At 53.3% G+C, this 14,411-nt stretch overlaps 1 pseudogene; it reads right to left on the bottom strand.

Annotated features, from left to right (window-relative positions):
* Nucleotides 1-5,084: 5,084 nt before the first annotated feature.
* LOC127025945 (olfactory receptor 1020-like) lies at nt 5,085-13,869 on the bottom strand (annotated as a pseudogene).
* Nucleotides 13,870-14,411: the final 542 nt, after the last annotated feature.

Genomic DNA, 14,411 nt, shown 5'->3' with positions numbered 1-14,411 from the left:
GCTCAGACATGCCCAGAGCCTGGCAGACCCCAGAGCAGGGCTGTCTGCAAAGCCTCACATGGGCCATGGCCAAGGCAGGGAAGGGGTCGGGTGCTGGGCGAGCAGTCAAAGCCAGACGGCCACAGGGGAACGGGGCACTGAGGTCTGTTGTGGGAAGTGTGCCAGGAGGATGTTTCCCCAGGCCTGAATGCACTCTGTCCTGAGTGGTGCCTGCAGGGCAGAGCTCTGGGCCACCTGTAGGGATGCAGGGCTGGGCCAGCCCAGGGACAAGACCAGGGATCTGAACAAAAGCCACGATGCTCCAAGAAGCTCCCACACTGATGGAAACCCCAAATTCCCCTCCATTCCCAGGCAGGCAGGGCTGTCACCCCAGTCAGTGGGATTGCTCCGGGGACTCAAAAGACACCCTGGGGTGGGAGGTGTGGGGCAGCCAAGATTGACCCCAGCACTCCCAGCTGCCCCTCTGCAGCCAGAGCAGCTCTCCAGAGTTGGGATGAGACTCGCTGCTGCTCTCTCCATGGTCAGAGCTCTCTTGGGGCTGCAGCCACTGGCACTGCCTGCTGGGAGCCCAGACCTAGTTCTGAGCCCCAGTGCCCTGCACCGCAGCTCTATAGTACTTCCCCTCCCATGCCAGCATCCTCTCTCAGGAGCACCACCAAGTGCATTACTCCCTGACCAGGTATGCAGAGGAGCTGCTGGAGGACTTCTCTGCTCACCCCTTCTGCGCCAGCTATGTCCTGGTGTCAGCCCACAGGCTCCGCCATAGTTCCTCGGTGTTAGGTGCTTGGCGTCTTGACATGGCCTTCGCTGAGCCTCTGCAGGGACCCCAGTGAGTGTCTCTGCTTGGAGCTGGCCACCACATGCTGGCTGCAGTCACAGGGGATCCCAGTGAGGCCACATCTGGAGAGTAGGTTGTGATTGTCCTTGGTCAGAGTAGGGGTGAGGATCTGTCTGACAGTCAGGAAGGGAAAGAGAGGACAAGAGACAATGAGGACAAGAAGCAGGAAGGGAAATTTCAAATGAGGTTTAAGGGGAAAAAAAATCACCTTTATAGTTGATTAGTACTGGCTCTGGGGCCCAGAGATTTTCAAAACTCAAGTGGAGAAAGCACTGACCAATGCATTCTAGCTGACATGTTCTCCCTGCTCAGAGCAGATAAGTAGCACTAGACACCTCCATGGGTCCCTTCTGACCCTTCTTGGTGGTACGTCTGGAGATCGCCTAGTCGAGTCCCCACTGCTCAAGCAGGATCAGCTAGAGTGGGTTTCCGAGTACAGGATCCAGCTGGGTTTTGAATATTTCCATGGATGGAGACTCCACAACCTCTCTGGGCAACCTGTTCCAGTGATCAACCACCCTCCCAGTAGAGAAGTGTTTTATTGTATTGAGATGGAAGTTCCTGTGCTTCAGTTTCTACCCATTGTCTGTCACTGTGCAGCAGGGAGAAGATCGTGGCTCCCTCTTCTTCATTCCCTCCCATCAGGTATTGATACACATTGATAAGATCCCCATGAGCCTTCCCTTCTGCAGGCTAAAAAGTCCCAGCTCTCTCAGGCTCTCCTCCTGAAGGATGCTTGTGTGACTTCAGAATCTTTGTGGCCCTTTACTGGACTCGCTGCAGTAAGGCCATGTCTCTCTTGTAGTGGGCAGCCCAGCACTGGACACAGCACTCCAGATGGGCTTCCCAGTGCTGACTAGAGGGGAAGGATCACCTCTCTCGACCTGCTGGCAAACCGCTCCTGAATGGAGCCCAGGAGGCTGTAGGCCTACTTTGCCACACAGCCACACTGCTGGCTCATGGGCAGCTTGTTGCCCTCCAGGGCCCCCTGGTCCTTCTCTCGAAACCTGCTTTCCAGCCAGTCAGCCCCCAGCCTGTACTGGTCCGTGGGGTTATTCCTGCCTAGGGGCAGGACTTTGTGTTTCCCTTGCTTGAACTTCATGAGGTTCCTCTCTGCCCAGTTCTCCAGCCTGCCCAGGTCCTTCAGAGCAGCAGTGGCAACCAGCTGGTGTATCAGCCACTCCTCCTGTTTGTGTTTAACCCTAGCCAGCAACTAAGCACCACACAGCCGCTCACTCCTCCCCCCCCCGTTGGGATGGGGAGAGAATTGGAAGAGTAAAAGTGAGAAAACTCGTGGGCTGAGATAAAGACAGTTTAACAGGTAAAGGAAAAGCCGTGCACGCAAGCAAAGCAAAACAAGGAATTCATTCACTACTTCCCATTGGCAGGCAGGTGTTCAGCCATCTCCAGGAAAGCAGGGCTCCATCACGCATAATGGTTACTTGGGAAGACAAACACCATCACTCCAAACGTCCCCCCCTTCCTTCTTCTTCCCTCAGCTTTCTATGCTGAGCATGACGTCATAGGGTATGGCATATCCCTTTGGTCAGTTGGGCTCAGCTGTCCCAGCTGTGTCCCCTCCCAACTTCTTCTGCATGCCCAGCCTACTCGCTGGTGGGTAGTGTGAGAAGCAGAAAAGGCCTTGACTCTGTGTATTGCACTGCTCAGCAGTGACTAAACATCCCTGTGTTAGCAACACTGTTTTCCGCACAAATCCAAAACATGGCCCCATACTAGCTACTATGAAGAAAACTAACTCTATGCCATCCAAGACCAGCACACCTCCCAATTTTCTATCATCCACAAGCTTGCTCAGGATGCCCTCAGTCCCATCATCCAGGACTGTCATGAAAGGTTGAATAGAATGGGACCCAGTATCAACCCTTGGGTTACACCACTGGTGCCTATCCTCCAGCTGGACTTTGTGCCACTGGACACAAGCCTCTGGGACCAGCCATTCAGTCAGTTTCAATTCACCTCATTTTCCACTTATCTAGTCCATACTTGCTCAGCTTGTCTATAGGGGTATAAAGGGAGACAGGCTGACAGCTCCCTGCATCCTCCTTCTTGCCCTGCTTCAAGAGAGCATTTCCATTTGCTGTCTTCCAGTCCTCAGGAACCTCAACAAATTGCCGTGACCTTTCACATAGGATTTCAAGTGGCCTTACAATGACATCAGCCAGCTTCCTCAGCACTCATGAGTGCATCCCCTCAGGTCTTGGAGTGCATCTTGCCTCTGGTCTTGGAGGCCTGGGATTCCTGAAGGTTGGTCTTACCAGTAAACTCAGAGAGGAAGAAGGCGTGGAGGACCTTGACCCTTTCTGTGCTCTCTGTCACCAGGGTCCCTGCCCTGTCTAGCAGCAGGCCTACATTTTCCCAAACCTTCCTTTTACTGCTGGCATCATTGAATCCTCTCTTGATGCCATTCACATCCAGATTGAATTACCCGATGGAACACAAGATGGGCTTTTGCTTTCCCAACACCCTCTCTGAATGCTCAGGAGGTTCTTGGTACCCTCCAGAAACCTCCTGAGTGTCTTGTGCCCTGCTGTGCTGCCCCTCAGGCAGATGTCCAGCTGGGGTAAGGTCCCCCATGAGGACCAGGGCCTGTGAATGAGAAGCTTCTTGTGCTTGTCTGAAGAAGGCCTCATCTGTTGCTTCTTCCTAATATGGTTGGTCCATAGCAGATACCAACTACAACATCACCCACATTGGTCTGCCCACTAATCCTGACGCATCAGCTCTCATCTGGCTCATCACCTGTCACTAGGCAGAGCTCCATGCTTTCCTGCTGCTTGCAACTTTCCCTCCTCACTGACCTTCCCCATCCTTCCTAAAGAGGCGGCTTCCATCCATGGCCACACTCCAGTGATGTGAGCTATCTGGCCGTGTCTCTGAAATCTAAGTGAGAGTGTTTGCTCCCCAAGCTGTGTGCATTCCTGTACAGGCACATCAGAGGTGTCCCCAGCCATGCTGATTTCCCTGCTCAGATTGAGGGCTACTTGAAGGGTGGCCACAAACAGCCCTGCTTGAACCCTTTGCTTCACCTCTGACTGTCTTCTTCCCTGTTTCCCCCCTCCCAAGTTCTTCCCTTTGGTCATCCTCAAACCCTCTCACACAAGAAACCCACCCCTGGTTTCCCTTTACCCACTGGCCCTGGCTTTGCTTGCCTCGTGCCCTCTGTTGGTGTTTCTGAGATGGCTGCATTGGGAATTCTGACTTTGGTCAGCAAATCCATTAAACTAGTACTTCCTTTTATTACCCGTCATGTCCTGCAATTCCTCCTGCTGTCATCTTGTCAGAGGCACCACAGGACAGGGTGAGACACCTACAGACACACATTAAGAGCTGACACAATGAAGCTTCCATTCATGGGGACCTTGAGAAACTCTGGGATTTGGCCAACAGAAACCTCACCAGGTTTTACAAGGAGAAGTGCCCAATCCTGCATCAGGGCAGAATAGCTCCGTGTATCAGGGCAAGCTTGGAGGTGACCAGCTGAGGAGTGACCCTGAGGAGAAGGCCATAGTTGCTACAAGGGACGCTGTAGGAGCCAGTACAGCATGTTGATCACGAATAAGGCCAGCTGCATACAGTCCTTAATTAGGAAGAGTGTGGCCACTCAGACCAGGGGAGTTACCTCTCCCCTTGGCTGGGAGGAGTGGCCACTCTCCCCAGGGCCCTGAGCTGGCTGTGCTGGTCTGCAGGGCAGGCGGGTGGTGGTGCCCAAAACCCACAAGGAGACAATCCCAGGCAGATCCCTGCTGATCATTCAGCACCTCCTGGGGCACTGGGCATGTACATGTGAAGGCTCAGCCCACACCCATTCCCCAACACATGGCCCCATGTCCTCCACCCCTCAGCCCACGGAGAACTTGAGCACAGCAGCACAGCTTTGTAAGTGGAAGTTTCTGCAGCCTGTCCTTCACTTTCAGCTTTGGAAGAAGAGCCCAACCTCCAGACACCGGCCCTGAGGAAATACCCTTTTATTGCAGAGATGTGAGACGGGAGGCCAGCTGTACCGTAGTGCCAGACACAAGTACAAAGGCCTCTGGGTCAGACAGGCTGCGTTCATGCCCCTGGAGAAGTGGTGTGGATGCAGACATTCCTGGATAAACTTGGTTAGCACAGACAAAATGCCCAAAGCACAGGAGGTTCCCTGAGGTACATTGGAAATCACTTGTGAAGAGACACGTGCAGCTTACTGCTGCTGACAGAAGAATAATTGAATCAGTTTCTTCAGGGTGTCTGTGAGCTCCTTGTTCCTCATGCTGTAGATGAGGGGGTTCACTGCTGGAGGTACCACCGAGTACAGCACTGCCAGCACCAGGTCCAGAGCTGATGAAAAGATGGAGGGGGCTTCAGGTAGGCAAACATGGCAGTGATCAAAACCAGGGAGACCACGGCCATGTGAAGAAGGCACATGGAAAAGGCTTTGTGCTGTCCGTGCTTAGACAGGATCCTCAGCACAGCCCTGAAGATCTGCACATAGGACAGCAGAATGAAAACAAAGCACCCTGAAGATAAAGAAAACCAAAGAGAAGCAGCCCAGCTTTCCTGAGTAGGAGTGTGAGCAGGAGAGTTGAGGATCTGGGGATTTCACAGAAGAACTGATTCAGTGCATTGCCTTGCAGAGTGTAGTGAAATGTATTGACAGTGTGCAGCACAGCGTAGAGAACCCACTGCCCCAGCAGCGCTGCATGTGGACACGAGCCCTGCTGCCCAGGAGGTCCATAGTGCAGGGTTTGCAGATGCAACGTAGCGTCATAGGCCATGACAGTGAGAAACAATACTCCTGCCATCAAGAAGAGAAAGAAAAAAGAGCTGTGCAGCACTCCCAAGTAGGAGATGGCCCTGGTGTCCAGAGGGAATTGGCCATGGCTTTGGGGAGAGTGGTGGAGATGGAGCCCAGGTCAAGGAGGGAGAGGTTGAGAAGGAAGAAGTACATGGGGTGTAGAGGCGGTGGTCGCAGGCTATGGCGGTGATGATGAGGCCGTTTCCCAGGAGGGCAGCCAGGTAGATGCCCAGGAAGAGCCAGAAGTGCAAGAGCTGCAGCTCCCCGTGTGTCTGCCAATGCCAGGAGGAGGAACTCGGTGATGGAGCTGCCATTGGACATTAGCTTTCTCTGAGCGTGGGGCACTGTCGAAGGAGGAAAAGACAGTGACAAGTTAGGGTAGACTTCTCTGAGCAAAAGCAAAGCCATTTCTCTTGGACTCCCCTTCATGGACCCACCCCCACCCCTCAGCTACACACCCACCCTTTTTGTTTTCTAGGAGACCTTCAGCTCTGTGGTTCGAGCTCTGGTTAGTGCGGGCTGAGTGTGCCGTGGGGAGCAGGGCCTTTGCCCAGTGGCTGCCGAGGAGTCAGCCCTGCTGTGCAGCAGTGGGTTCATGGGAACAGTGGGGGCAGGGGCCAGTCCTGGTGTTTGAATTTTTCCAGGTTAAACTGCTCCTAACACAAAAAGAGCTTGTCAGTGTCTGCACTCCCAGTGCTAAGGAATGGGTATGACAGCAGGCAGTTTGAGAGGTTATTTTTAAAGCATTGCTCCATCTCACCTGTGGACTGTTCTTGGAAGTCAGAAACCCTCAGCATTTCTGCCACACTCAGGGAGAACGGAGTGAGCCCTGCGAGGCAAGAGGATTGCCTGTGGCTTCGTGCAGAGTGAGAGGAGCTGGTCTGTCTCTGCGTTTTGTTCCCAGCTGCCCTGTGCTTACTCCTTCATGAGATGGAGTAGGATCTCACTCCCATGTTACCCTGAAAAAAATCAGACACTGCTGAGAGCAGAAACCAGATGTCTTACCCTTTCTCAAGATCACAACACCCCACTTCTAGCCCAGGACAGATATTTATGCTCGTTTCAGCAACCCAACAGCATTTCCTCCATTGTAGCATTCTCTGTGCTTCTCCGTGAGGCTTTCGGATAACCCACAGATGCTATGAGAAAGATTTGCATTCTAGAGGGCAGCTCACAGCTTGGAAGAACACCCCAAGGAGACAGCCAAATGTCCTAAGCACGGCATCTGATTAAGGGAGAGTCAGCTCATTCCCTAGCTCCACTGACTGCACTGCCCACAGCCCCCCAGGTCAGAGGAAAGCTGGGACCCTTCTTCCCATGGACACACCCACAAGATCAGTGACTCTGCAGCTGAAACTCCCATTTCCAGAGAGCCTGACAGCAATGCCAAAGCAGCCAAGAGAGGCAAGGAGAGAGACAGACTGGCGCTCGGGAAAGATTTCCCTTTATGCAACTCTGCACAATACCTCCCAGATGGTGATAACGCAGGACAGTATCCCTCAGCCTCATTGGTGGTCAGTGGGAAATGGGCATGTGGCAGCAGAGATGCCTGTCACCTCTTCTGCGGGTCAAGTGGACAAGGAGGAGACTCCCGCCCTAGACCCCACAGCAATGAGTGCCGAGAGCTGTGCTGGGTGACGGACGAGAGATGAGGGGGGTTGCTCAAGGAAGGCATCTGCACTGCAGGGGGTGGCCAGGAGGTGCCCAGACCTTCCGGCAACAGGGTTTCCCTTAGCAGTTCCCTCTCTCCCTGCTCGTGTCTCTGCTGCCTGGAGGTGTCCCTGCCAGGAGCTGTTTCCTGGGCTCCACGTCACCTGCCTGTCAGTGCTCACAGACCTCACTCCAGCCCCTGTGCTCCCATCTCTTCCCTGCAGCCTCTCCCTGAGTGCAGGGACTAAAGAGTAGCTGAAAACCCTGATGAAACTTGAAAGGTGATGCTGGTGTTATCTGTAGCCTCCAGAGCTGGAAAGGGAAAACACAGATTCAGGAAAGCTCCTTATCTTTACAGTAATGCCTGCTTTTACCTTCCAGGCAAAAGTCCCCCGAGAAATGTCCCGCTGCCCACTCAGCCAGCCAAGAGGAGAAAACTCAAAGGGCAGACACCTTTCTTTTGAGGTAACCCCTGCCTTGATGTCCGTCTTGAAAAGTCCTGAGGATGATCTGGAGCTGTGAGCAGCCCTGACCCATGCAGCACCCTCTCGACAGCACAAGGACCTTGCCCTGCCCTGCCGGGGGTTGCTCCTTCTACCCACAGCTTCTCCCTGCAGTGCTGTGCGGATCTCCTGGGCAGGCTGAGTGCAGACCCTGGCAGGCAGCAGAGTCCCTGCCCCAGCACACAGCCCCCTGGGGCGAAGGGACCCTGCTCTGAAGAACAGCCTGGGTACCCATGGCTGCACACCTGGCTTCACAGTCCTGCAGCTGTCCCTGAGAGAAGGCAGCGGTCATACCCTGTCCTCTGACAGTGCAGCAGGGAAGCCCTGCTCTGCAGCACGTCCTCCTCTTCTCCACTAGAGACGCTGTCAGAATCCTCCTGAAAGATTCCCACAGGCTGTGCGATGTGCCAGCTTTAAGAGATCCCTCCAGGAACCGCAGCTGATTTGCCCTGCAGCCAGAAACATACCGTGTTAAGGACTGTGAAGATTTCTCTCCCGTGAGCTCTCAGCATCCTCCCACCACAGATTGCCTCTAACCTCTCTCTGCCTTGCTCCTCTCCCCTCGGTGCCTGCAGGCAGTGCCCTCAGCCCTGCTGCGCTTTGCAGAGGAGCTACTCCGGGGCAGAGCTGTCTCTCTGCAGTGCTGCCCACTTGCCGTGAGCTCCCTCTGTCCCAGGAGCCTGGCCCAGCTCAGCAGCAGAGGACCAGCCCAAGGCAGCACTTTCTCTGCCCCCTCTGGGCTCCCTCAAGGTGTCCCTGGAGCTCCAGGGGAACCTGCTGTGAAACAGGCTGAAGCAATCCCTGATGTTCCCTCCCTCAGCTGGGGAGAGACACTTCTTTCAGGCAGTGGCATTTCTCCTATTCAGAAAAGAGTTGGGCATGAGAGTCACCTTTCTGTGTCCCAGCATTAGCAGCATACGCAGACAGTGGCAGGGAGGAATCTCCTTTACCCCTGGTGAGAGAGAGGATTCCACTAAGTCAAGCGAGGCATCTCATCCTGGGTCTGTAGTTGTGGGGCTGGAAGGAGACTCAGCTCTCTCCCATGCCTGCCACAAGCCCTCAGGAGCTGGGATTCCTCTTGCCTCAGTTCAGGTGTGCCTTTCTGTGATTTTAGAAAATAGGCATCTGCATGTGAGTTCCTTGTCTCAGCTCCCATGCAAATTAATGGAGATGGAGGCCAGGAGTGAGCTTCTCAGATGCATGCACCTGGTGACAGTGGAAGTCTCAGAGGTGGTCCAAGATAAGTGCAGGCAAGCGCAAACTCTAACAACGGAGCAGTTCATAGAGAAAGAACAGCATCTGGGGGCATCACCTTGAAGGCTGGTGGGGAATTCCTTTGGCCAACAGCAGATGCCCACCTTGAGGAAAACTGCACTTTTCCCGACTCATGATGTTCAGGACAGCCTGTTGAGGGAGGCAGCTGGTCAAATGGATTCATGTGTCCTAGGGATAGCTCAGTCCTTTTTTAAAATGTTATTTCTCCATCAGCTGTATATACTCGATTGCCATCTGACTGTAATGCAGTTGTCTCACGGACATCCCGACATTGCCTAACTAAATCCAGGGCAGCTACTCACTGGCCAAACACAGGCCTGTAGTGCCACAGAAGATGCCAGGGCTGTACAGCACAACTGCGTGTGGCTGGTCAGGACAGCACAGGAGCTACAGGAAAGGCATCCCTGTCCAGAGAGGGTGGGTGACTGACACCCCAGATGGCATCTCAGACAGATTCAGTTTCTTTTGGCCAGCCACTCTCTCGCCACTGGAGTGAGGCAAGGTCTGACCCACCTCCATCCAGTAGATGCAGGGCAGTTCATGAACAGGAAGGACATCACGTGGGATCTCCACTTGTTTGCCTACTCCTAAACTCTGCTGGTTCTTCTTTCAACAGTCCTTTACTCACCCTCTTGATGATACCCTCAAGGAACAGTCCAAGGATTGTCACAGTGTTCCTGGATCACAGGATGTCCACGCTCAAGGACATTTTCAGCAGCAACTGTCCTTCCTTGAGATCAGCTTGACATCCACCACAGGCCCTCAGGGGCTGCAGAGACCCCACAGACGGCAAAGCCCTCTCCTGCCAGGGTGCACATCCCCGGCCAGTTTCTCTCTGGCCTTGGGGAGAGCAGCGTTTCCTCTTTCTGTGCCTTTACTTTGCCATCTGCCATCCACTCCAGCGTGGCTCTGGTCTCAAGCAGGGCATTTGCACCTCCTGGGTCTTGGGCACTTGGTACTGTGTTGGCCTGTGACAAGCCTGAGCATGTTCCCAGTTCCCTAGCTGAGGTGATGCAGCCCAAAGGCGCACCAATGCCCTCAGCCTGGGGTACAGGCAGGAGGAGCTGGAGTCCCACGTGCCATCACAGAGTTTTGCCATCAGTGGAATCAATGGGGAGGAGTGGTGGGACAGCTCACACTGCTAGTGGTGCTGCAGTGGTGCATACAGGCTTCTGAGGAGAGACGGGCTGGAATGATCAGGAGGCAAATGTCCTCTGTGTGCAGGAGCTTGTCGTATGTATGGAGCTTCTCTATGGGATGTGGAATAGGTTGGGTGAGCCCTTGTGGGTGAGGGTCAGAGAAGAGACCTGCTGGTGTGATATCACGGTGGGAGACAAAGCAACTGCAATCAGGGTAAGGAATTGGACAAAGCCTCATGTAAGCAACTCAAGGAAGTCTCCAGATCAATGACGTCAGGTCTCATTAGGGCCTTGAGAGACCCTGACACTCACTGGAAGGGAAGCAGAGCAGGATGCCTACTGTCCAGCAGGTGTCTGGGGTCTCTTGGTAAAACCTCTTTGCACCGATGCCAGGTAGGCAACCAAAGGTGATGCTCACCTCCATCTGATCTTTGCAAAAGAGGGAGTGCTGATCAGGGATGTGAAAACGAGTGTGAGCCTTGGCTGTAGTGACCATGAAATAGTGGGAGAAAATGGGCCAGGATGGCTGCCCTCAAAATGGGGGCTTTAAACGAAGAATGATGGGGGAGGGAGAGAGTAACCAGCAGCCCAGTGAGGGAGTGACAGGCAACATTGCTGTGGTGGGTTGACCCTGGCCGGATGCCAGGTGCCCACCAAAGCCGCTCTATCACTCCCTTCCTCAACTGGACAGGGGGAGAAAATAAAACGAAAGGCTCATGGGTTGAGATAAGGACAGGGAGATCACTCAGCAATTACTGTCACGGGCAAAACAGACTCAGCTTGGGCAAAAATTACTTTAATTTATTACTAGTCAAATCAGAGCAAGATAATGAGAAATAAAACCAAATCTTAAAACACCTTCCCCCCACCCCTCTCTTCTTCCCGGCCTTAACTTTACTCCTGATTTTCTCTACCTCCTCCCCGCCCCAAACGGCGCAAGGGGATGGGGAATGGGGGTTTGGGTCAGTTCATCACACGTTGTTTCTGCCGCTCCTTCCTCCTCAGGGGACGACTCCTCACACTCTTCCCCTGCTCCAGTGTGGGGTCCCTCCCACGGGAGACAGTCCTCCACGAACTTCTCCAACATGAGTCCTTCCCACGGGCTACAGTTCTTCACGAACTGCTCCAGCGTGGGTCCCATCCACAGGGTGCAGTCCTTCAGGAAGAGACTGCTCCAGTGTGGGTCCCCCGCGGGGTCACAAGTCCTGCCAGCAAACCTGCTTCAGCGTGGGCTCCTCTCTCCACGGGGCCACGGGGCCACAGGTCCTGCCAGGAGCCTGCTCCAGCGCGGGCTTCCCACGGGGTCACAGCCTCCTTCGGGCATCCCCCTGCTCCGGCGTGGGGTCCTCCACGGGCTGCAGGTAGATATCTGCTCCACCGTGGACCTCCATGGGCTGCAGGGGGTCAGCCTGCCTCACCATGGTCTTCACCACGGGCTGCAGGGGAATCTCTGCTCCGGCGCCTGGAGCACCTCCTCCCCCTCCTTCTTCCCTGACCTTGGTGTCTGCAGAGCTGTTCCTCTCACATCTTCTCACTCCTCTCTCTTGCTGCAACTGCTACTCCCCTGTAACTTCTTTTCCCTTTCTTAAATATGTTATCCCAGAGGCGCTACCACTGTGCTGATTGGCTTGGCCTTGGCCAGCGGCGGGTCCGTCGTGGAACCCACTGGCATTACCTTTATCGGACATAGGGGAAGCTTCTAGCAGCTTCTCACAGAAGCCACCCCTGTAGCCCCCCCGCTACCAAAACCTTGCCACGCAAACCCAATACAGGCACCTTCACTCCCTTGTACGTGAGCCAGGAGCTTACCAGCTCACAAGTTCACCACCAGGCGTGAGGCCTGTTGCTCCTTAGTCAGTACGGCTAGGGGTCAAGTGTACCCGTCACATGCCCCATGAGCTGACCTTGCTCTCTTTTGCAAGAAAGAAGAAGATAGGAGGACTCAGTTTGCACTATCTAAGCCAGCCAGTGGGAAAGAAAGAAGTAATTACATTGGGGGAGGGGAGTTGGAGGGGGGTCGGATTAGGAGAAGGAAAGAAGGGGCAAGTAATGATTTCGGTGTTAAAAAATTGGGAAGCTGAGACCCAGCTTGTGTACCTTTCTTCTGAAGAAGGATCTACGTTTTTTTTCAGAGGGGCTGACCCTATCAGACTAGCTTTCACAGTTCCCCTCTGCTAGAAAGCCCAGAGAACATGAGGGATGGGATTCATCTACTCGGGTTTAGACATGTCCTGTGGAAGGGCTTTATTCAGCTGCCCACTTCTCACTGCCAATATGGAGATGCCCTGAGGAATCCCAGACATGCAGGAATCCCACCGTTCAGCTTGGCTGGGTAATGGAAGAGAGAAACAGCGTGTTCAGAGTAAGTTTTCTCCCACTCTTGGGCAGGTGTGGCATTTCAACAGCTCCCACTTACAGGATCACAATTGTGTTGACGCTAAAGAAGGAAGAAAGCCAGGGAACGTTTTTACACTTTTCAACACCAGTCCTGTATTTCCTTAAGACACAGATTCCCTTCTCCCCCTTCTCACTCCACAAACAGTCCCAAGATTCTGCACTTCTAAAGATACAGCTGGTACACAAAATATGCGCTTACGAGTGGTCCACACTTGATCAAAAGAGATCCACAACCTGTTTATTCCTGGTGGATCTCAACTAGTATGAGCGCTCGATGCAGACCACAGTTTTTCTGAGTGCATTTCCTAGAGCCCCTTGACCTCCCTGTTCCGCAGGCTGTAGAGGAGTGGATTGACCATGGGTGTGAGGATGGTGTAGAAAAAGGAGAGTGCTTTATTGAGCTGCCTCAGTGAGGCTGTCCTGGTATCATAGAGACAACGATGAGGGTACCATAGAAAACAGTGACCACGATGAGGTGAGAGGAGCAGGTGGAGAAGGCCTTCTGCCTACCCATGGTGGTTGGGATCCTCAGGATCACAGCTATGATGCAGATATAGGATAGCAATGTGAATACAAATAGGAAGACTACATCCAGGAAGCAGATGATGAAAGTAACCAGTCTAAGCGCCGTGGTGTCACTGCAGGCAAGCTCTAGCAATGGGGCAAAATCACAGAAGAAGTGATCAATTGCATTGGGACCACAGAACTGTAACTTGGAAAATTGTCCAGTGACTATGGGAGACATTAGTAATCCTGCTAGCCAGGACCCAGCACCAGCTGGAGGCAGACCTTCCAGTTCATGAGGCTTGCATAGAGCAGGGGTTGACATATGGCCAAGTACCGATCATAGGACATGGTGGCCAGAAGATAACACTCAGTACCTGCAAAACAGCCAAAGAAAAAGAACTGTGTCATGCAGCCTCGAGCAGAAATGCTTCTGTCCCTGGTTAGGAAGCTGGCCAGCAGCCTGGGCAGGATAGTGGAGGTATAGCAGATTTCCACACTGGAGAAATTCCCCAGGAAGACGTACATGGGAGTGTGAAGATGCCGATCTGCCACCACCAGCACAACAGTGAGGATGTTGCCAAACACGGTCACCATGTAGATCATGAGAGAGAGGAGAAAGAGAGGCATCTGAAGCTTGGGGACATTACTCAGTCCCAGCAGGAGGAACTCCACTGTGATGTCCGGTGTCCCATTCCTCTTTCTCCATGAAGTGCTGTAGGACCTTCTTTTTCCCGCTTGGCAGGAAGGGAAGCTGAGGAAGGGCATGTGCTTCTGTGTTCGTTGTAAAAAGGAGTTGGGAAGAAATCCCTGCCAGAAACAACATGGAGGTTTTCCCTCATTTGACTGAAATCACACTTGGTTTAGGAGCACTATTCCTAGTGAAAGGGTAGGAACAGGTTCTTCGAGAGGGCCAAACTGCTCTTCTTAGAAGAACCTCCTCTGATTAGAGAGACGAGTTGCCGCATTGAGGTGCCTATTTCTGTGGAATGAAAGAGAATGTTCATTTGCTCACACTAGATTATGACACATGAAGGTATTCCCAGTAGTAGCTGGCATAGGCGTTAGCCAAGTCCTACTTTCAAGCAACGGAAAGATGGGCCAGAGAGAAAAGCCCCGTCGTGCAAAAAAGCCTTTAGGGAATGCACTATGCCATAGATTGTTTCTTCACCCTGAGGAAGAATGGACACTGAACAGGATTAGTGGTCTCAACTCCCTGAAACATTTGCTTTCTGATGAGACAATTCTGTCCCTGGACAGTCCATCTCTTTCCACTGACCAAGAGTAGCCAGGAGTTACTAGCTTTGTTG

This window comes from Gymnogyps californianus, chromosome 26 (genome assembly GCF_018139145.2).
Source record: "Gymnogyps californianus isolate 813 chromosome 26, ASM1813914v2, whole genome shotgun sequence".
NCBI classification, from domain to species: domain Eukaryota; kingdom Metazoa; phylum Chordata; class Aves; order Accipitriformes; family Cathartidae; genus Gymnogyps; species Gymnogyps californianus.
Note: the sequence above shows the minus strand (reverse complement) of the source record. Positions and strands in the feature narration are given on the sequence as shown.